We start from the raw sequence: 21,494 nt of genomic DNA on the forward strand, positions 1-21,494 counted from the left end.
AGCATGTAAGAAATAGATACCTAATAGGTTGTCACTCTAAGTAAATGGCTGGTCTTAAAAGCCTCTGAAATTACTGCACAAGCCAGCTGCCTTCAGTAAGAGGACTAATGGTTTATTATCAGCCCACAGACAGAAAAGAGGCTCTACAAGTTATATGTTAATTCACAGGAATTGCATTTCCTATTGTTCCATGTTTGTTTAACAGAATCAAGGTAAATTACAGGCAAATTCTCAACATTAACTAATTTCAGAATAAAATTCTAGCTGCCATTTAAGATACGAAATACAGTAACTTCCTTTCAATATGACTTATTCAAGGGAAGCTCACAGACTTTGGATTCAAACTATTGATCATGGTGGCACAGAATTTTTCTCAGTTCAAAGGACTGTGTTGGTTCTAAAAAAATAACATTATGTATTTAGCAAAAATACCCTATTAAGAAAAGGATGACATAAAGAGTCTGTTGTTGACTCACTGTCAGCTACAGCTAGAGACAAATCAACATATTTCCATGGAGAGTGTCTCGTGCTTGCAGTTTACCATCAATGAGTAGGACAGAGGTGATAATATATGACACTTTCTGCTGACACATTCATTTTGTATCCTAATATAATTCTGAGACAAGTTACAAATGGTAAAAAAGCAGAAACACTGTAGGAAGACATCTCTTTTTCCATCATGAGTCATGGGAAAAATAGAAATAATAAATAAATAGAAGGAATTAGAGTAGGTATCCAGAACTTTCAGAACCTTTTGAAAGTGAATAATGGCTTAATATTCTCTCCTATTTGTAAAATGTCATACAGGTTTTCAGGTGACTTCCTATACGTGAAATCAGAAAGACAGACATCTGTCTTGGTGTCAAACTTTAAATGATTTGGTTTTACCATTTGATTGCAGGACTTTATTTTATAGTATAGCTTAACTATGAGAGGATTGATGCTTGGGTTTGGCACTCTTTAGGGACTGATCCAGGTGTCTTCAGGGGGAAGCTGAAGACCACTCACTATAAATCTTTGGGAATGGCATGATGGCTGCTGGGGTACAATACTGAAAGTCATCAAAAACTATTTAAGATTACTATTTGAGAGTGTAAAAATTGAATTTCTTGCTCTTTCACTCCATTTCTCTTATGTAAAGGGGCAGCAGTCTCAGCAGTATGTCCACCTGTAGGACTATGTGAATCCCTCAGTGCAACTAACAAGTGAGTATTATTTCTCAGTCACAGCAGAGAAGTATCTCCACCTCAGCTGTTTCCATCTACCACCACTGTGTGCCACAGGTATTAATTCTTCCCCCCAACAGAGTAATACTCCCTCCTGGCCTCTTACCAACTAAATTTTTACTTAGAAAGCCTGTTCTACTGGTACTCAAACTTTGGCTAAAGCTCAAAACTTTATGCCTGTCAGCTGCTTTTAACTAAACTCTCAACCACTCCAGATTAAATTATCATTGTAAACATCACCAAGTTACCTAAATTTTTATTGTAACATCCACTCTAGATCTTTGGGTTCATAAACTTCACACCTTTTCCCTGATGATCATTTGGTGAATATAAACTTACTGTTCCACAAATGCAGGTATCATCCATTGTCTGATACTGATCTCTGCTGTTTCTCATTCCTTTCCTTAATGGAAAACTTATTAGCCAAGCTGCTGCAAGTCCTGACACCTGTGTACTTTTATTTCTTTGTAACACCAGAAGCAGCTTCACTGACTCACTGAACTGCATGTCATTCCTCCACCTCCCTTTGAAACCAAACATGAGACGCTGCCTTAGAAACCTCACCAGAGGCCAAGGCTCAGAATGAGCCACTATCTTTTATCCACCTCATGCTCCAGCATCCTGCACCGAGCCCCCAAGCTATCTCCACTTCCACTTAGTCCTGTCTATTCCCTTTCACAGTGCTTCCTCTTTTCCCAGATTCCTCTGAGCTGTCCCTGGAATGTCTCTTCCTCCCTGCACTTTTTCAAACGATCCCATCTTTCAGAGTATCGGCAACATCAAAGCCTTAAATCCCTTCTCTGGGAGGGGGGCAGTTACACTGGCGGATTTCTCTTGTGAGTGGCCCTACAGAAGGGGCATTGCAAACGTGCCAGCCTCTCCCTTGCTTCTGTTTAAAGACAAAGGCGAAAACCGCCATAAAAGCAGGAGGCCCGGTGAATGCTGAACAGGTACGGGTAAGCACTGGGCACCTTGAGCCCATTTTATAAACAGGCCCCGAGATTCTGCGCGTCCTCCGGCTGCGGCTCCACCCACGCCGGTCCTCCACTGAGAGACTCTGAGCCTGTTTCCCATCCTCAGCGGCTCACGGCAGACAAATGAACCGCGGACCACGGAGGGCAAGGCCACACAGGTGACCCCGCCCGGCCCCAGGCAGCAGAGCCCGACCTGGTGACGGAGGCCAAGGCTCCCCACATCCGCAGGCGACTGGTGACGAGCGCCGCGAACGCCGGCCTGCTATTGGCTCTCGTTCTGGCGAAGCGCGCCAATCGCGACTCGCCTTGCCCCCGCTCGCAGGCGCCCCGTGGCGCGGAGGGGGCCCGGCCGCCCGCGGAGGCGGGTCACGTGACCCTGTGTTTACATCCTCTCAGCTGTTGGACCCCGCCTCCCCCTGCCGTCTCACACCAACGGAGCCGGCCGCGACCCGCGGACCCCTGTGCCGTGCGGCCCGCGGCAGCGCGGCGCTGCCTGCCGCTCCCTTTGCCATCGCCCCTGCTTGCACTCCCACCCGGCCCACCGCAACTCTCTCCCGCCTGTATTTACCCCAGGCGGGGATCTCGCCGCTGTTGCCCCGCGCAGGATCCGGGGCCCGTTGCAGAACGGGTGAGTATCCCGCAGTAAGAAGGGGGGGGAGGGGGGGCGAAGGAGGGAGTCGGGGGTAGAGGGCAGGCAGAGCTGCTCTCCTCGGCTGCGCTGTGTGGTGTGGAGGCCGCCGTGGGACAGCCAGGACAGTGAGTTGCGGTGAGGTTGGGGGTGAGTGCGGCCCGCTGGCCCCCTGCCCTCCCCTCGTTTCTCCGGGCGCTCCTGTTCCCATTGTCCGTTGCCCCGCACGCAGGCGCGGGGAGAGGTGGGGGGAGGAGGGGGAAGGTTGTTTTCGTGCAGCCGGGACGGGCAAGGGCTTGCTGCCGCCCGCCTCTGCGGGGTGGGGAGGGACGGGACGGGGAGAGAGCGCGTCCGCCCTCGGCAGCCCAGTCGTCCTGCTCCTCCTCTGCTCGATCCCCCTCCGCCACCCCCCGCGTCCCTTCGCCGTCTGCGTAACGAATAATCCCTGGCCCAAAAAGGGTTGGGAGAAGAGGTGGCTGCTGTAACTGCCGCGGGCCGGGGGCAGGTGTAGTGGAGGTGACGACAGGAACCAGAGAGAAGGTTCCATCCTTGAGGAGGGGTAGAGGCAAGGTGAGGGCAGCGCTCGTCCCCCGCTGCGGCTCTGCGCCCTGCCTCCTCCCCGTGACGACTGGGGATTTTTTGCCGTTGAGGAAATGCGGTGAGAGCGGGAGCTAGCATGGTATTGTTTTGATTGTCCGTGGGTGGTTTGGGTATTGCTTTTGTTTTTTGTTTTCCCTCTCCGGAATCTTTATAACCCCAGGGTGTTGTTGGGGATAATTCTTCCAGGTCGAGAGATTTTTGGAGGAGGAGAAAGGGATTGTGAGCCAATGTTTTGTTTTGTTTCAAGAAAAACCTGTGAGCTAAGGAAGGGTAAGCAGAGGAAGTGGTGTGGTATCAGCGACAGGAAAACAATTCGTTTACATAAGTGTTTAAAATGCCCGATAACTTAGCTTTTCGCCTCGAAAGCCAAGGCAGGTGGGCGGCAGTAGGAGTGAGCGTTCCAGGTGCAGCGGGGAGGGAAGGAACCGGCCGCCTCTGCCCCCGGCACTGCCCTCCACGCACATTTTGTTTCTGTTTACATTGCGGTCTCTGTTTTGGCTGCGAGCAGCGTAAGGGGAGGAGCAGGAACTCTCTCCGGGGCAGCTACCTCCTCCTCTCTGTTTTTTCTGTTGTTGTTATCTGTACGGGGGAGGCGTCCTGGGGTCACGTCTGCCTGTAGCTGAGCTGCGGTCAGCGGTTAATGTGGTTCCTCTTCGTCCCCGAATCTCAGATCGCCTACTCTGCATCTGCAGGTTTTGTGTCTCCCTCGCCGTCGTCCTCCTCCCCCCCCCTCCGCTTCGGCAGTTGTCCGCAGCTCTCAGTGAAGTTGGAGGAAGGGGAAGGGAGGGCCAAGGGGAAAGGAATCTTGGCATTTATTTGATACGCAGTCAGCAGTCTGGGCCTGCTTTGTTGCAGCTCTGTTCCCTTTGACAGCAAAAGGGGAAACACTTAAACCTCCTATGGTGGACGGGCGAGGGGCATTCATTTTTCTTGATGACGAAGGAAAACATCTTTAGGGTCTGCATGAGAGGAGAGATGGAAGTACTGAACTGCTGCAATGTGTGGAGAACGCTCATGTCCTTGCAGTACTTACCAGTGCGTGCCCACATAGCCACTGTTCTCCTAGTGGGTATTTTTCACTCCTGTCAAGTAAAAGTCAAGCACAGCTGAACTGCAGACTTCAGCAAGGCAGTAAGGTGTCTTCTGGCAATGAGCAGTAAACTGAGAGAAAGAGACACAGGTAAGGCTAGTTAGTGAATTAATGAAGATGCCAAATCCCTCTTGACTATATGCCCTCTGTATTATGGAGAGTGCTTTTAAGATGCAAAAAATTGTAATGTTAAAGTTAGCAAATGACATGGTTGTGTTGTGAGAATACCACTGTAACCATAATTGCAAATGAATCATACATGTGATACCTTATTTCTCCCCCCCCCCCCAGGACTCTTACCTTACTTAGAGCGATCTCTGGAAGGAGGTCAGGCATGGATAAATGAGCTGTCTCCTGCCTGATTTGTTGGGAAAGTTTTTGAAAATCTTTTGGATGCGTAGGTAGACAAATACATGAAAGAGTTATTGGTGTTTTAACATTCTCTGAGTGAATAAATACATGATAGGAATGTAAGAAGTACATGAGTGAGGTCAGAGAGCCACAATAAGGGCTTTGGGGATGGACACTTAGCCAGATGTTCTTGACAACAGTCAATGTCCCTCAGAAATGCAAGGATAAACAATTGCATGTTGTTGGGAGGTCTACAGTGAGGAAAATGGCCTGAAATCACAGAAAGAATCATGCAATAATGGACAGCCCTGGACAGTCAAATGTTATCCCTTGGTCTGTGCAGGATTAGATTCCTTCCCTGCATAATCACAAATCTTCACTGCAGAATTCTTGTGGAAATCTGTCTGCTTCTCCTAGTTGGCTTGCTTTCTGTGATTTCTTCAGTCTCACACCTCATGTGATGGCTTGCTTTAGATATTTGACCAGCCAGTTTCAATTCTGCACTATTCTATTTATAAATCTATGAAGTCTTGCCATTTTTATAGTCCTATCTTGGCAGATTGGTGATATTTATTGCTTAGTCTTCTGTTTGCCTGTCAGTGGCTGCCCCAAGCTCTTTTTGAAGAGGCTGCTGCCTAATAGGAGACTAAGAATAGGACCTGACTACCAAACATATTGTAGTTTTCCATGCCTGTACTGGACCATACCAGAGCAGTCACTTGGCTGTGTTCCCCTAAACTTGAAGTGTGGTTGCTTTGAGTTGCTAAGTGTGTATTCTGAAGCTTAGGCATGTCTCTAAAGAGCAGGTTGCCTGTAACTTTTTGTTTTTTAGGCAAACTGGCAAGAAGAAACCATAGCACAAAGATCAAATTTGAAGTTGCTACTGCAAGATGTGGTTAGTAATACAGGTTTCTTTTCCCAAAGATGTTTCCAAAACTCTGTAGGCAAGATGGTTTTTCTCTGCAATATTCCAAAAGGGTTTGTACCATAAGTTTTAACAGTTTTCCCAAACAAATACATTTAGACATATAAAATAGTTAGGCAGGATGGGAGTGTTCATTCAACTCTTCAGAGCATGGTGGGAAGCATCTGAGAATATAGCTGTTGTTTCTGGATTGGAAGTCTCTTTAAGTGTTTCTGTTCAAATCTCCTGCTTCGTTCCCATTTTTAGCAGAGATCTGCTGGTTTACCCTGCTGATTGAAAGTGGTGCTTTGTAGCTGATCATTAGCTAGCTCTCTGTGTAAGAAAAGGGCCTTGAAGTCTACAGCTCTTGGCACTCTTGAATGCAAACTTCGTTCAATATTATCATTTATTTGTTTCACCTATTTAGAATGTAGATTCCTCAAAGCAAAAGTGGGAAGCATACGTGTGCCACCTTGTTTTGCAGATCAGGTGTGTGCCTGGCCTAAAGGCCCTCTAGGAATCTGCCAGCAGGGTGAGAAGTTGTTGTGCATGCTTCATCTTCTCCAACCAACAGGTGCAGATTTTTTAGAGAGAATTCTTGCAGTGTCTTTGCCTTGCAGAACTGATAACTCTGTTCCACTTCTTTCTTGTATGGGTTCCTAGGGAGTAAAGTGAAGTAGTTTTGTATTAAATATTATGGGTGTAATTGCATTACAACATCAGGAAATAACTGCTGTGCCCCAGTTCCCTTGGAACTTATTTGTGTGCACTGGATGTTAATGAGAGCCTTCAGGCCTTCTCAGTGCAAGCTCTTAAAGGAGTTATTGCTGCTGTGTTGTCAGAGACCATTGGGCAGGACTTCTGGACCTTGAAGAAGAGGTAGAACTTACAGCAGCTTAGAATGCTGAATATCATCTCTTTTTCTTTTCTTTTTTCAGGACTGAAAGATTAGCTGGCTGCCATTCAGAACAGTGGTGTTAGTTCTCTGTCCTTTTTGTCCTAGTACATTATGCAAATTTCCTATTTCAGAGTAAGTGTTGCTCCTGCAATGATGACAGTGATGTTAAGTAATCCCAAGGAGCCTGAAATCCTGATAAATAATGTCTGCATTCTTTTCAAATGTGCTTGATCAGAAGCCTCGAAAGTAAGAAGTAAAAGTGAACTGAAAGTAAAGATATCTTTAAAAGTGTCAGCTTGTCCTAAGGAACTTGTTTTATAAAGCAAGAAGTATTGGAAGTTGTATCTAGAAAGCAGCTGCAGTGTCCATCACTTGTAGGTTGTGACTGCAATTGATATGTGACTTACTTCTCAGCTGAGTCTGTGAGTCTTTGAAATTGAAGCACCAAAATAAACATTCCACTTCATTGTGAGGAGAAAACAGTGGTCATAGAGCAGTTTTGGGGGGAAAAAGTCAAAACCTCAAGCCCCACAGCCCTAAAATACTTTAGAGGTGACATCAGAAGTTGCCATGGTAACTTTCAGGCTACAGATTCTGATGTATTCTCATGTGGAGGAGTTGTAGAGTGAGGATGTGACCGTGGTGGAGCATGAATAAACTGCTTCTCTGGTTCGAGGGCTGTGTTGTGGCAGAAAAAGACTTAGAGCCCTCTGCTTAGAAGGTGCATTTAATGAAGGATAGTTTTGGAGTTCAGGCACTTCTGTATCATGCTTTGCAAAGTAAGAATGTAAAGATCTAATTTGTTGCAAGTGCAGAGTGTTGAGTTCTGCGAGTTGCACAGAGTTGGAGATGAATGATGCTGTGAATGTTGTTAAGGTAACCTGAAATACTGAGGTTTAGTATTTCTCTCAAGTACTGCATTTCACTCCAGGCTTTCTCAAAGTAGTGTGCTCAGCATACAGTTGCAAAACAAGAGCTGAATTTGGATTAGCAGTGTTTCTAGAATGTAAAAGACAAGGGGAATTAGTGTTCAGAAATTTGAGGAAACAGTCCAGAATGTGCCAACAAACATTTACAATAAAGTTTAAGCACTAATAGTCTTCAAGCAAGTGGTTTGGAATTCTGTTTGAAGGACATTTCTATGAAGGTGTTACAGGCCATCTGAGTTGTCAGCGTGGAGCTGTTAATTATGAGATAGGTTTACTGAAGCCTACATTCTTCTAAGGTTAAAAAAAGAAATATGGCAGGCAGGGTAAGTTGAAGCAGGGTAGCTGAGCAGTTAGAGAAGGGGCAGTCCTTGTCCATGCTTTACTGGAGCATATGTGGCCCTACATATGTGTAGGGCCAACCAGTTGTGGGGAAGTGCGGCCATTGTGAACAGGGTCCTGTCCTGAAGAGTCATTAGAACCTGGTGGGGGTGGACTGCACATTTGGTTCTGAGTATCTCCAGGTTTCTTCTTTTGGTCTGTTTTCTTATGATTCTTTTGCCAATAATGTGCTAACTTCTATCTGTTTGCTTTTCCAGTCCCTACTATTGCTTTTCTTTCAAAGGACATATCCCTCAGATCTGTGTGTGGTTTGTATGCTGTATGGAAGTCTTAAATCACACAACAGCAGCTCTTCATACTTATTTGCAGGGAGGCAAGGACAGGATGTGGGCAGAACTTCTCTGTTGTGTTACTTAACACTAATCGTTGCCATATCGTAGGCCAGGTTCACATGAGTACCTAAAATAGCACTGGAGGTCTGTGTTGGAGCACCTGAGTCACTCTGCAGGTATCAGAGACTTGCTGTAACTATTACAAAAACTTGCCTTTGCATAATTTCTAAATAGATAATGCTTATTAAAACTCATGTCAGTAGTCATGAGTAGTTCTCTTTTTTTTTTTCCCCTCTGAAAATTAGCTTGCTAGATGCATTTTTCTAATGGCAAATGAAGCAATCTTCAACTCTTCAGGATGAATAGCAGCAACCTTGTGATGCTGGTTAGTGTTCAAGGAGACACCTAATCATCATTGAGGAGATTTTATTTATTTTCAATGGATGTCTGCAGATGTTTTAGTAGATTTGGCAGTAGGAGTTAGAGTTAAACTACTATTCTGTAAGAACTGCAATTTAAGATGAAAGGCAGCGTGCTGTAATAGTTGACAAAGAATACATGCACTGCTGAATGTAACTCTTCAAAGTATGTCTATTGTAGTATCCTTCAAGTAAAGCAGCATTTGTCATCAGTTCCTGTTGTCTTCAGAGATGTCTTGCTTCTGTTTGGGGTTTTTTTTGGTAGTTTTTGGTAAAAGGACAAGTTGCTGCTTCTGAAAGGGATGGCTGCATCAATGTATGGCTTCCATAAGTGAAGTGATAGTCATTGGAACTAGTGAATCTCTTTCAGCAACTGATAGGCTTGTGGTGTCTCTCCCAAATGAAAAGCTTGGTTGCTGTAAGTGGTGGTTTTAATATTGACAGAGGAATTAGGACCCTGTGGCTGGAAGAAAATGAGAAGTGGTTACTATTCTGAGAATTTATGTGTATTATTTCTGTAGCAGGTATTTTCAGTGGCTATACAGGAATTACTATGTGGTTTTCTTGACAAACAGTTGAAAGAAAAAGTCAGTGTAGTTAGGACCACTGTTCTGTGTAATGAAGCTAAAAAGAATACCAGAATTGAAGTCACTGTCCTGGTAATCATATTTTCAACACAGTTCTTTCACTTGATAGAGATGTGGCTAAAATGTATGAAAGTTAGCATTGCTGTGAGAATGAGCTCTGAAGTTCATGAAAGGAGATGCTTAATTTCAGCAAAGCAAAAGGTTAGGGTCCCTGCAGTAGTAATAGCTTCAAGTAATTAGGCATGCTGTGAGGTTTTTCTGCTAGGACATCAGTTTGCCATTACAGGCTTTGAATTCCATCTGAAAAATGTTGCTGAGTTCTTGTTTATGCTTGTTAGTGTTGGGTTCTGGCAGGTAGGGCTTTGCTGGCTCTTCTTTTGGGGCATGTGGCCCTGCTGTTTATTTGCAAAACTCTCTCCTGTACCCTTCTAAGAATGAACTGTGGGTTTGTTTCCATTCAGTATAGTCACCTGCTGTCCAGTTTCTTATGCTTTGTTGTGGTCCCTAAATGTGACATTATTTTAAGTGAGGAGGTCAGCAAAACTGAATTGCTGAGTTTCTTTATGACTTCTGCTGAGCTGACAGTTAAAGCATTTTAAAATCCCATAGGCCTTAGTCTCTGCTTATTTACTTCAGCTAATTATGCATTCGTTATGACTAAGACTCATTACTGCTGAGTTTCCTGAGATTCTGTAATGTTTTCTGGAGTTCTTGATTTGTCAGGAAAAGTCTGTGCAGGATTTGGCTTCTCCATTCTGGGAAGCTCTGGACCAACTGGAGTTGTTCATATCTGTGGCAGGTTGTGTGACTGTAGCAGCCTCTTGTGTTACATCTGTAAACTACACTCCTCCCAGGTGAAGAATGCCTTCCATGACAGAAAAATTGGATGGGATGGGTACATTTGGGCTGTGCAAATGCACAGCTGCTACATAAGCAATGATAAAAGCTTCTCATATGCCATTTCTTGAAATATTTGTATGAATAGTCTCTGAAGCTTTCCCAAATGCTCCAGATCCTCTCCAGACCACCTCTGCTTAGTACTATAAGTAAATCATAACTTCAGAGCCATATTTGTAGTAGTGCTTGACTCATACTTGGAGACAGAGAAGCAATAGTGGCAGAAAGATTTTAAACTTTAAAATGTGCTTTTGTATTTTGCTTTTGGCTTCTAAAGAAGGTTTATAAGGGGTTTTGTTCAAGTCTTTCTAGTTCCTAGTTCAGGCAGGCATGGCCCCGGGTCCAGAGAGTAGTGAGGCTAAGCACGTAGTCTGAGTAGCTCACAAACATGTATTCATACATACATAAATACGTAGTTGGCCACCATAGCATGGAAAACACAGCACTGATGCAAGCACAAATGGCCAATGGCCTTACCCTATTGTCTTTTCTTGATGGTCAAGCTGAGTGTCTGCTGGCAAACATGTGCATGTATATAGTATGGATCCTTCCAGTTACTGGATTTCAGACACTTGGTCTACCCTGAAACTGGCTCTTGGGTCCATTTATCCTCCATTGCCTCTTGTATACAGACATTTGGGCTCAGCTGCCAGTCCCAGGCACCACAGATTCTCTAGCAGCTCACTTCAACTTTGCTTGTTCTCTGGCAGCCAGCTCCTTCAGTTGCCTCACTTGGGCAGTCTGCCTTGTCCCTGGTTTCCAGGCCATGTTGCCAGTTTGGTCACTAGTCTGGCTCAGTCCTTCCTGTCATCCTGACCCACAAAAAGGTCATCTCATTTGCTGGCACCACAGACTCGGGGACCTCTGTGACCTCTCGTCTGCCTCCACTTGTCACGTAGACCCACAGGCATGCTGAACAGAGCTCCAGGGAAAGGTACAAAGAAGAAATTACTGGGCAGATAGGACAGACAGTGGTGATTTGGGGTAGAGCACAGCCAGACACACAGAATGACCTGCAGCCTGTTGACCTGTTCCCTTTGACACTGTAGCCCTGTTTTTTCCATGCTTGTTCCTTTCCAAAACACATTGATTTCTTCTTCCCTTTCCTCCTTTGGTTTCTCCAAATCCCATAGCAGTACTTGAGCAATCCACAAATGCTTTTCTCCTGCTTCTCTTGGTAAATCTGGTAGCCTTGTAAGCAGTCACAACTCTCAGTATGAAAAGTGCTCTGGAGAGGATCAGTGGTGGGGGGCAGAGCTGGCAGTTCTCCTGTGATAGCCCTGGGAGGAGCTGGATCAGGGTATTTCAGTGGGTTCCCCCACCCACAAGTGTGCCTCTGCTCCCTTGCTGTGTGCAGAATAGATTTTTATTGCATAACCTTTGATAGGTGCTGGCAAATAACCTGTTAATCATTTGCAAGCCCAGTTGAAAATTCTTGGTAGGAGTTAGTGGCTGGCCACAGAGGTGTGAAGTAAAGTGATAGGGTTAAAAAAAGAAATACTTTGAAATGTTACCTCAGAGGAGGGTAATTTAATAGCAACAGGAACAGGGAGAATGCTGGAATGATTGCATGAGACTTTGGTAACAGGCATTAGGAACAGTAGTAATGCTGTAACCCTTTAAATTATAAAATAAGGAGTTGGTCTTTTATTTCTGGGTTACTTGCACTTGTGTAGAGACTTAGTAAACATTTAAAATAGATTTAGTTGATGCTTGATTTGTACAGTCAGAAAGTATTGATGAACGATTACTTAAGTAAGAACCGTGAAGGGGGGACAGTTAGTCTCTGTTTCATATGAAGTAAGCAGTGTGCATCTTAAGAAATCAGGATTTATTGACAGGGTCGCTTCATTTTAAGGCACACTGTTGATGGAGAATGCAGCAAATCATGACATGGGCCTCTAACTCTGAGGCACTTGGCAATATGTGGGATTTGGGGATTAAAAAGAATAAAGTCAGGTGCAAGTAGATAACCATTGTTTGCTTTGTCAAGATGAAAATATGTGCACGTGGTTTAGTAAACAAGTGACACTGGAAGAAAATTGCTGAATCCAGTGTAATGCTTCTGGAAGATTGCATTTGTGAAAGTTTTACATCATAATTTAGAGCAAGATAAGGAGGAAGCAGGAGTAGGCTTTACTCACTCCTCCCTCTTGAGTGTTACAGCCCCAAGTAATAAAAGTAACTTCTCAAAGCACGCTGATGGACTGCACTGGTACTATTTTAAGCCTACAATAAACAGGATCAGAACTTGAATGTTTTTAGTTACTTAGTGTCTCAGAAGAGGACACATCATAAATAAAAGTTGAGATTCTCAGGCTGTGGAAATAAGCATTTTGATAAGACAGGATTAAAAGTTGCTTGTGCTGTGATCGTTGCCTGCAAATTTAATGCTTTTGGGTGCATTTGTAAAGAGCAGAAAGCCAAAACGGTTTAGTACCCTTGGAGCTTGATAAAATGGATACATTTGGTTTTTATTTGGGTCTGGGTTTTTTGTTGTGTTTGTTTTCTTGTAGAGACTGCAGCAAATGCATAGCTTTAAGATGAGGTTTCAAGTGTCAGGAATGTAACTATCTTCTATTTTTATACTTGACCTCATTTCTTTTGCTAAAGGCAACAGGCGTATGTTGTTCTGTTGCTGTTGGAAGGGAGTTATTTAACTTGAAATGTTTATATGCAATAAGCTTTTGAACTTTAGCACTGGCTGAAACAGTGACTATTTTGTCATGGGCCCCATTTTGCGTACTCAAAATGATACGAGCTTTGACTTGATCTGTTTAAGAGCTAATAACTACAGAAATTACATTTGTGCTGAAAGGTGAGGAAAGTGCATTTTGGTTCCTGGACTAAACCTGCTTTGTATGTCGTTACAAAAGAGGATTCTCCCTTTTCTCTCTCCCCTCCCCCCACTCCCAGCTGTTACTGGCTGCTCTGTGAAGGTGATACTGAAAATAAAGAACCATCACGTTTTACTGTGGCTTGTTGCATTCTGGTCACCACAGACTTAAGCATCTCCTTTCATGAAGAGCAACGGGTTTTGTTTTAAACAAGTTGAGTATTCAGCATGTCCTTTCTGCCCAGGTGACCTAAGCAGCTTATGATTAGGGTAATGTTAAAATTTGCAGAAATATTTGTATTACTTATATGCCTTTCACCTCTTTTAGACTAAACAGAATTAGATATTCCAAAAGTTTTTTTTGTTGCTTGATTTCTCACCATCTCTCTACAGCTCTTGAACATTTGACTGTTGTGGCTTATGTAAACCTGCTTGAATTGAGTATTCTCTGTCAAATACCCTTGCACAAAGCTGTGTGTTGTGGCAATGAGTTTTGCAGCCTGAGTTTTGCATTCCTGTGATAGGTGTGCACTGACAGCAGTTTCTCTTCTGAAAGCAGGCTCAGTGAATATCAAACACCTGTATGTTCAGCATCACTGACACATATCTGTCTTACGAAGCCCTGATATTTTAGTCTTGCCAGTGAACCAGCTGCTGTTACGTGGCACCTCCTGTTTCTGTGGGTCTGTTAGGTCTGAAAGGTCTGAAAGATGAGAAGCTTCTCATCTTTCTCCTTCCTCACAGCCTGTCTGTGATAAACCAGTAGTCTTTGACTAGTTTATGCTGGACAGACTTAAAATAGTTGTAGTCTGGGCACAGGCAGAGCTGTAGGCATACTTCTCGGGAGCCAGGACCTTTAAAAAGTGTGCTGAAGAGAACTGCCAGGTTCTTCCATGATCAAATACTGTTACCAGGAGCTGTCTCATTCTACCACTCAGGCTGTGTCATGCACAGTCATAGATATCAATTCCTGTCCTTGCCAATCAGGTATTCAGACTTCTTTTTAGCAGTTAGCAGCGCTCTCTGAAATTATTGAAGCAATTTAGGATTACTCTCTTTTTTTAGACAGTGTCACTGGACTGACACAGCCAATTTTTCTACTTCTTTTTTTGGTCTGATGATACCAGAGAACAGCATCTTGCTGCTTTGGAAAATTATTTTTCAAAGCATTTGAGAGCATCTGAAGCGCTTCTCTTCATCTGCTGAAGAATATGAGGAGGAGCTGGTTCTGAGCACTGAGCAGCAACTGATTATTAATACTGCCCATCAGTAATTGGCAAACTCTTTATGCCTGATGCCAAGTAACAGCTTTAATGCAGGTAATGTCAGGTGCTTCAAATCTCATGAGACTTCAGCAAAGATGAGCTAATCAGGCTATTGCAGAGCTGATTATCATTTCATCAACATCTCATCCATGGAGGCTTTTTCACTTTATAATACAAGTTTTAGATATTGGGTACATTAAAACTTACTGTGAAATTGGATAGTAGCAAATCCTTCTAAGAGAAAGGAGTGTTTCTGTGCTTGGTCCCAATTTGAAGCTTTTCATAACGTGAATGACTAGATTCAGAATGTTTGTAGGTATGAAAATACCCAAAATGTTTTGTTTGAGGTGGGGAGAACATTGTTTTATGCAGATGACCAACATATTCTTTGCTAGTGATTAATGAGTCAGTAAAGTAGGGCAGTGAGACAGCTTTCCTGTTTCTCAGCAGGGAGTTTTTGCAGGATATAATTAAGAAAGGTCAGTTTGTGGGCCAGAGGGTATTCTAGGATGTCAGCACTGAAGCTGGGTCTGTTGTGGTGACCATAGCGACAGCTATTGCAGAATCATAAGCACAACCCTAAATAGAGACCACACAGCTGAGGACTTGCTCTCTGAAGAGTACAGGGCTGCCTTAGTGCTTAGTGGGTGTAGATCTACACCTTCACATTTCAGAAACTATTCTGTACTGTAGTTTTCCCCCCCAAAATGGCAAACTACACTGCTAGCTATCTTGGGTAGACATGGTGGACTCTTCTGCTCTGAAGCAGGCATTCAAAACTTGTGGTATCACAGGTGGGAGACTTTGTTGGAAGAAGAAACTGCTTCTGCAGCCTGGTAGGCTCACCTTTGCAAATGTTTTTTGATTGCCCAGAGCTTAAGCAGCAAGAAGAACTGAGTCAGGATGTGATGTTAAGCTTTGGATTAAAAGCTCCATCCAGGAAGTGTGTGGGATTCTTTGCTTCATAATAAAAGGTAATGAATTTAAATTTCTTTTATCAGCATACCTGAAAAGTAGGTCTGGCATCTGGAACTGGTGTATAGAAAATGTTCCTTTCTGCATTTGATCCTTGCCATTGTGTGAAGAGAGTAGACAGAATTTCAGATGAGTAAAACAAATGCAGTACAGTGGAAAACAGACCAGAAGAGGAATGTATCCTAGCCCAAGGAAGGAAAAAGGAAAAATGGTTTTGTGCCTGAGTGGACAACCACAAAATTATCTAAAAAACCCCAACAAACAAAAAAACCATTGTCCCCCCCCAAAAAAACCCCACAACCAACCAAAACCAAACCATCCACCCAAACCCCAGCCTACAACCCACCAAGAAATTAAGAAAAAATTCCAAAAGTTGTATAGACATTCATGAAGTTTTATCCCCAAATTCCCCCCTTGTATAACTACCAAGGTTCAGTCTGATCATGCAGTCTGTGCTGATGTGCTTGTCGCTGCTGATACGCTTGCGGAGTGCCATAGGCTTCAGCGCGTCTTCCCAGCGAGCGCAGTACCACGTGCTGTTTGGTATGTTCAGGTGACTGGAGGTGGAGGTAGGAGAGCAAGTACACACCTGGAATTTTGTATAAACAGCTGTTGAAGGCCTAAACAGGAGGATCAAGGTTTATGCTTACATCAGACTTGACAAACATTTCTGCCCAAGTAGGTCAATGCAATTCAGGTTAAGTCAGTAGTTGTAGCTGTTTACATTCGTTTGGCTTAACGTTAATCCTGTGGTCTGCTCCTTGTTCCATTGCTATATTGCAAAGAACCTTGAAGTATGCTGTGGGGACTGCATTACATTGGGAAGCTGACTGTACTTGGTTTCGTACTTGTTCCTATTTGACTGGAGCAGCTTAAACAGTAGGTTAGGAGTGAGTGTTTTTGAGTGACTTAAGTCTAAGGTACATGCTTCCAAAACGTGCAGTCTTTCCAATAGAGTTTTTCTTGATGTACCAAGTAGTTTCTACTATATTCTGAAAACAACAGTTTTCCTTTCTGGATTATTTGGAATGACAAAACAAATAGCTGTGGCAGAGAAGGCAGTTAAAATAGGAGCTAATTTTCCAAAGCACTTGGACTTTGTCTTGCTTTTAGTAGCAGTTCAGCAGCAAGGCTTAGGAATAAAAGTTTTAAGACTATTTGTAAAGCTTCGTTCTGAAACTCCTCTGTGTCCTGCAGTTTATTCTGATTTTCATCACTGCAGTTCCTCCAGCACACAAGTCAACATTTTGGGTGTACCCAGCCTTTGCTTAGTGAAGCTAATGTTGCTATTTCTTTTCCTTTCAGATTGAATAAACAGAATGATTGACTGCTAAGGGTGCAGCTGAAATCTTAACACTCAGCTTTGCAGTTTGGAGCTACATTTCCTCTTGTGCAGCACTTAAAATACTTGGGAGGAAAGGGGAAACTAAACTAAAAAAGGAGTCCTTTTGTTGTAGGAGTTGCTGGACAGGGCAAGGACAGGCAAAACATGATCTTGAGTTCATTACAGCTGTAGAAGTGGCACAAATTGAATCTATTCGGAAGTAGATCTAACACTTGATTATTTGGGGGTAATTTCAAACCACCACATCTGGGAAACTTTAAACCTCTGTTGATCAGAGTGGTGTTGGTGACTTCTGCCTTGAAGAAATCAGAACTTAATTGTACTGAGGTGTTTCAGGCCCTTGTGTACATGGATGGTTAATTCCCTTCTGTGGCCAGTCACAGGGATACATGAAAGCTTACTCCTTTGTCTATATCAGTGTATAGCTCAATGGTTTATTGTTGTCCCTTCACCCTCCTGGGTAAGGGGGAAAGTTCTTCATGCAATTATGTATGCTATATATGATGGTAATGTACTACAGCCTTGTTTCAGAGTAGTGTGATGTGCTCCAAGCTGATACCTTAGTGAAAATATCAGTGGCTGATCCCCACTGTTTCTCATCCTTTGAAATAAGAGTCAAGTCAGTGGGATCAAATGGCTTCTGTTTTTAAGGAGCCATCTATGTCAAGTCAGGATTGTCAGTATTGCAAGCTACTAAATTTGTAAGATGCTTCCCATTATGAATATAGCAAAGGCAAAGCTTTGTCAAAGTAACTTGGATACCTTGTTAGCATGGTATTCAATCTGATTTCAAGGGAGTGTGCAAGTCCTTAGTGAACAAAAGAATTAATGTGAAGTGCAGATGCACTTGTAAAAAATCTGGGATGTGCAAAACTTGTGTCCCTGGGAGAACTGGCAAAACAGCTTGGCAAACCTTACATCTGGTCACTAAGTTCTCAGAGAAGAGTTTTGCATAGCTGGTAAAATAGTGAAGAGTTAAAATACACTCAAATTGTCAGCGCTTCTTAGATTCCTGTAACTGAGGAGCACCTGTTCAATTAATATGAGAATACTAAAAAATCAAATCCCACTATTTATAATAAGGGATTTCAGTAAAATCTTACAAGTTAGGTCAGAAGCAAGTCTAGGAGTGTTGTGATAGTTGTGTGGATTTTCAGAGAAGCTGGGGAGGGTGTTGACATTTTTGGTGTGAGTATAAGAAACTCCAAGGTAAAATGTTCCAACTTGTAAAATTAAATCATGGGTAAGTGTGGAGTGAGGAACAGTTGTCTTTAATTGTAGCTGATTCTAATCAGCAAGTGGTCTTAAACATTTGTAAGACTATATAGAAGTTTTATCTCCTAAATTACAGTTTTTGTTGCTGTGTAAGATTCCTAAGGCAAGCAGAATTTTGTTGTTTTGTTGCCTTTATGCACTCTTCCCCTTCCTTTGGAAGTTTCTATACCTGTTGGTGTAAAAGGCATCAGAATACTGCTCCTGCTCGCTGAACTGCCTGTGATTTAATTTGGGTATCTGTGAGCTTTGCAGCTGTGTAGAAAGCTTTACCATAGCATGCCCTGCTGTCTTTGTCTTGGTCCTGGGTTAGCTATCACAGGAAGCTTTGACTAACTCGCCTTTTTTTTTCTGCAGCTGTGCTAAAATAGCTTATGAGGTAGTTTCTTTTGTGTGTTTAAAATAGTAAAAAATGTATCTGCCTTCACACATCCTTTGCCTCTGCTAGGAGCAAGTAATTTTACTTAAGGGAAAAGCTTCCAAACATAAAAATGTTGGAGCAAAGTAAAATAGCAATATTTCTCTACAGCAGAAGACTTTTCTTTTCATGGAAAAAAAAAAAAAATCTGTTTCTTTAACTTCCTGCAGTGTTTTTGTTTGTTGTTTCTAAAGAAAAATACTTTCCACTTGAGTACGTTTTTGCTTACCTAAAGCTGTAGAGTCCAGAGTTGAACACCACAGCTGATTAACGAGAGCAAACCAAAAGCAAGACACTTAAAAAGCAATCTCACTGCCTGCCTTAGTGTCACCTTTTCCAGTCAGGAGCAGTGTACCCAGAATAATACACACCCTTTGAACCACACTTAGGTAGGTACATAGGCTGCTGCACAAGCCTCCTGTTCTTGAGAGGAGGCTGTTTTCTCCCCTGTTTCCTACTGTGTCATGCTGTGCACCAAACCTTTTCTGTTCTTGCCTTTTGAGATTTCTTCCTGATAACAGTTCCTGAAGGTGAAACACATTGTGGGCATCACCAAGAGAAAATCTTGTGACAACACACCAACTTCAGGTGTCAGATAGGTAAGACCAAAGACAGAAAATTGCAAAATTCCTGAAGAAAATAGAACAGAATAAACCAGGTTGGAAGAGACCTTCAAGATCATCACATCCAACCTATCAACCAATCCAAACCATATTTCTTCTTGTTGTAGTCTAGTGAGTGCATTGAAGTTAGCAAATGCTCCACATAAAACTGCTTTCCTGTAAATAACTAGTGAAGACATTTTTTGATAGAAACAGTAAGGCTTGGAAGATAAACTTTATTTTCCACCTTGTTGTAGTTTGAGCTGGGTGCCCCCCTGGTGCATTCACTTCCTGTGTCCAGAAGTCCAGCCCAGAGGGATGGACACAGGAAATTGTGTATTCCCTACCATAATTCTTTGCACCACTATAAGATCCAGTGCGGAGTCTGGCACTTCCTCTTTCCTTCCCTCTCCGAGACTTGGTAACTGGGGGAGAGATCTCCCGGCCATGGGCCTGATTAGGCCCAAGGCCACAGGGGGATGGGCAGTCTCAGGCCTGGCCAGCTGAGACTAGCCCAGCAGAGGGAGGGGGAAGAAGGAGCCCTGGGGGTTTTGCATGCACCCTCAGGTGGGGATGGGATCTTTCTTTGTCACTGTGCTTTGGGTTTTGTGTAACATTCACTGCTTTCTATTTAAACTTTCATCACTTTTGCAATCCGTTTGCCTGAGTCGTTATTTCTGCCTGTGGTGGGGAGGGGATCTGCCCCAACCCATTACATTTTGGCGCCCAACGTGGGGCCAACTGCAGCTCGGATTGCAAAAGATGGAGAGTTTAAATTTAGTTCTGGGCGTCGGTTTGGGTTTGGAAAGTTGGGGCTCAGGTTTTGTGTTACCAGGGCGACTGTGTGAACTCCTGTGGGCTGCAGAAGGATGGCTGGTGCGTGGCTGATGGCATGGAAGCCCCTCCTGTTGTTTGGGAACAGCGAGGGGTGGTTCTTTCTGTGACTTTCTGCCCAGGGTAGCTTAAGAATGCTCGAGTAGCCTAAGAAGGCGAGACCTGCCTTCTCCTCGTTCTCTGCGGAGCGGCAGGGAGAGGAGGAGGGGCAGCGGCAAGCAGAGTGTGGTCAGCCCGCGGCCGCTGCGGGGAGCGGACACCCGCGGCGAGCGGGCAAGCGACTGCTGGTGGTGACTCGGACTCTGCATCGCGGCGACAGAGACGGCGGGGGCCGGGCCGGGCCGCGTTCAAGCGGCGGCGGCGGCACCGCCCGAGCCGGGCTGCGTTCAGGCGGCGGCGGCAGCTGTAAATCTTTCCCTGGTGTTTTCGGACGTGTTCCGAAAATGGCGCCGAGCACCTGGCTCCGCCTCCCTGCTTCTTCAGCGGGCTGTGGCGCAGCTCCTCCCTCTGCCGGGGGTGGAGGTTGTGCAGCCGGATGCTGTCCTGCCTCGGTACGCGAGCGCCCAGCCGGGGGGTGCGGAGTGCCTCTGACATGCATCCGTGTAGCTTTGGTCCGCGTGAAAGCGGTTGGCTGCGGCACCCTGGATGGATTGAAAAAGGCAGTCGTGGAGCCGGATTGTTCCGACTGGCCTGCCCCAGGGGTGGAGAATTTGCTGCTGAATAGGAGAGTAAAGGCTTGGCTGAGAAGTTGTGAGGTATTTCCAGGTGACCAGGATGTCCCAAGGAGTCCACAAGGAATTCACGCTGCAGGAGAAGGACTGCGTCGCTGGGAGGTTCCATCACATGAGGAAGAACAACTGGAATGGACTGATGCTTGAGCCTGAATGAGAGACTGTTTGAGTGGACGCCCAGATGAAGATGTGGACTCCGCCGGACATGTCATCAGAAGTTTTCTGATCTGATGATGTGTTTGGGTGCAAGGATTATGGTATGAAATACAGGGGTGGCATGTTGTAGTTTGAGCTGGGTGCCCCCCTGGTGCATTCACTTCCTGTGTCCAGAAGTCCAGCCCAGAGGGATGGACACAGGAAATTGTGTATTCCCTACCATAATTCTTTGCACCACTATAAGATCCAGTGCGGAGTCTGGCACTTCCTCTTTCCTTCCCTCTCCGAGACTTGGTAACTGGGGGAGAGATCTCCCGGCCATGGGCCTGATTAGGCCCAAGGCCACAGGGGGATGGGCAGTCTCAGGCCTGGCCAGCTGAGACTAGCCCAGCAGAGGGAGGGGGAAGAAGGAGCCCTGGGGGTTTTGCATGCACCCTCAGGTGGGGATGGGATCTTTCTTTGTCACTGTGCTTTGGGTTTTGTGTAACATTCACTGCTTTCTATTTAAACTTTCATCACTTTTGCAATCCGTTTGCCTGAGTCGTTATTTCTGCCTGTGGTGGGGAGGGGATCTGCCCCAACCCATTACACACCTGAGCTGTGCTGTTTGCTCATTTGCCTGCTCAGCAGTGTAGATAGCTGGTGAAGCTCTCCATCTGCTGGTGTGAGGCAGTGAATGCACTCTGCAGGCAGGGCTGGCAGTGATGCTTCTGTTTCTCTGGTGTAGCAGCTGCATTAGTCCTCAAACAGCTCAGTTCTTACACTTGCAGTTTCAGTTACAGTTATTTCCAAACATCTCCAGAGAATCATTAATTTTTTAGGATGACAAGATGGCAAAACTATTGCTTTAGTCCCTGTATGTCTTTTAACTTGTTAACTGTCATCT

General features: G+C 44.4%; 1 protein-coding gene across 2 annotated transcripts in view; it reads left to right on the top strand.

The window, feature by feature from the left end:
• The first annotated feature begins 2,588 nt into the window (after window positions 1-2,588).
• The window catches only part of PCMTD1 (protein-L-isoaspartate (D-aspartate) O-methyltransferase domain containing 1), a 39,258-nt gene continuing 20,352 nt past the window's right edge, over window positions 2,589-21,494 (top strand). Inside the window, exon 1 of one of the 2 annotated variants that reach the window (XM_054179610.1) lies at window positions 2,589-2,828. The gene's annotated coding sequence lies outside the window, so the exon portion shown is untranslated. Of the gene's footprint in view, window positions 2,829-3,342; window positions 3,487-21,494 lie in introns of those variants that run through there. The other variant, XM_054179611.1, reaches the window with a different exon arrangement.

The sequence above is a fragment of the Dryobates pubescens genome, chromosome 3 (genome assembly GCF_014839835.1).
Source record: "Dryobates pubescens isolate bDryPub1 chromosome 3, bDryPub1.pri, whole genome shotgun sequence".
Classification (NCBI taxonomy): domain Eukaryota; kingdom Metazoa; phylum Chordata; class Aves; order Piciformes; family Picidae; genus Dryobates; species Dryobates pubescens.